Source organism: Kogia breviceps, chromosome X (genome assembly GCF_026419965.1).
Source record: "Kogia breviceps isolate mKogBre1 chromosome X, mKogBre1 haplotype 1, whole genome shotgun sequence".
NCBI classification, from domain to species: Eukaryota; Metazoa; Chordata; class Mammalia; order Artiodactyla; family Physeteridae; genus Kogia; species Kogia breviceps.
Window position 1 is genome coordinate 47,654,461 of NC_081330.1, and position 1,674 is coordinate 47,656,134.

A 1,674-nucleotide genomic window follows, 5' to 3' on the forward strand; every position below is an offset into this window, starting at 1 on the left:
CAAATCCTTATCTTTTTATTTTTGTTACTCTTATGAAAATTATTCGGTGTTTTGTGTTTTTCATAAACAATTCTTTTTAAGAATGCCACTAAACAACCACATCAACCTGGGACAATATCTAAAATCACTTTTATGAAAGTGGAAATAGCTAAAGAAGAATTCTCAGGTTAAGTGAGAGGCGTGGGTGTGGGTGGGTTATTAATCGACGTGGAATAATTTGTCGTTTGATCGGCACAGTGACATTGCTGAACGTGCTTTGAAAGTTGGCCTACCCGATAACAACCCATGTGGACTCAAACCTTTTCTTGGTCCTAGAATCCTTTCTCAAAGGTATAAATGAGGCTCAAAAAATCACCAAGAGAAGGACGAGTAAAAGCTGAGTCCTTGCCAAGAGTGGGGTGCTGGCCAGAGACAGTCAAGTTCTTGTACACCCAGTGGAAACGCAAAGTGTCCTGGCACGGCTGTCCCCAAGGGCTATCCCCCAGGGCACATGTGAGGTGGGTCTGGTGAAGGAGAGACAGGCTTATTTGGATGAGGGGCACACAGCACCTCCGGAGAGTCAGGGCCGGGGAGCGGACCCTTACCACCGAGGCCACCATGGCCTCTGGGTTGCCGTCCTGGGTTTGTCAGCCTGTCTCTGCCCTTTCCTCCTGGGCTGCCTCCAGCCTTCTGGCACTGAAGGGTTTCTTCCACTTGCTCCTCATCTGAATCTGACTCATTGCTGCAGAAGTGAATGGTGGCTTGCACAGGGAAACTAGCCAGCACCTTCTCGCACGAACTCTGCAGATACTCTTGACGCTTAGAAATGGGTAAAAAGTCTTAAAAGGGTGCTGAAACCCAAAGGCCCCCTTCGATCCAAACGTTTGTTTGTCACTCCCAAGCTCAAGCTCGCCTCCAGTTCTGGTGGGTTCAGCATCCTGGCGGGGGTCAGGATCCAGGGTCTCCATGGTGTTTGACTCTTGGTCCGGAGCAGCGGCGGTGGTACCCGGGGACCATTCCGGCAGCAGTGACCGACGCATCACTGCGCCTCCCGGGCTCCGGCCGCCGGCTCGGGTCTCATGATGCCGTTCGAGCTCGCGCCCCTCCAGCAGCGCCAGCTATCTGCCACGCCTTTAACTGTGAGGGCGAGGGCGCTCTGACTCTGGTCTTTATCTCTAATCCCCTACACCCCACAAGGTCATAAAAAGCTGAAAGCTCAAATTCACGGTTTTCTTAATGTTCTCCGAGCAAAAGCAAGCTTACTTCTCTGGGTTCCTGTTTTTGTTTTTGTTTTGCTTCCTCTGCATGTTCCTTACTTTCTTGACAACTCATTTACCCATTTAATACACACGCACACACAAATAACACTGTTGAAAAAAATCAGAAATTAATGAATGCTAGCTTTATGGAAATGAAAAGGGCTGGAGGAGATGAGAGAACAGCCTTGGAAAATCTGTGCTCCAGGAGTGTGGAATTCAGTGAAAGTTGTCATGGCTTCCTTAATCAGTGCAAGATATTGATTTGTTTTGTTTTGTTTTGCATTGATAGTGAGATTTCTATAGCTCACCCCAGGGGGACAGGAGATAGAACGTACTCATCCCATCTGGGTAAATAGTGAACCGTAAATAAGTCACTACTATTTTGTTGAATTTATAAAGAGCATTCTCCTAACAAGGAGATACTTTGAGTAACATT

General features: G+C 47.7%; 1 pseudogene; it reads right to left on the reverse strand.

Annotated features, from left to right (window-relative positions):
• Positions 1 to 523: 523 nt before the first annotated feature.
• LOC131748498 (protein ripply3 pseudogene) lies at positions 524 to 1,060 on the reverse strand (annotated as a pseudogene).
• Between the last annotated feature and the right edge of the window lie 614 nt (positions 1,061 to 1,674).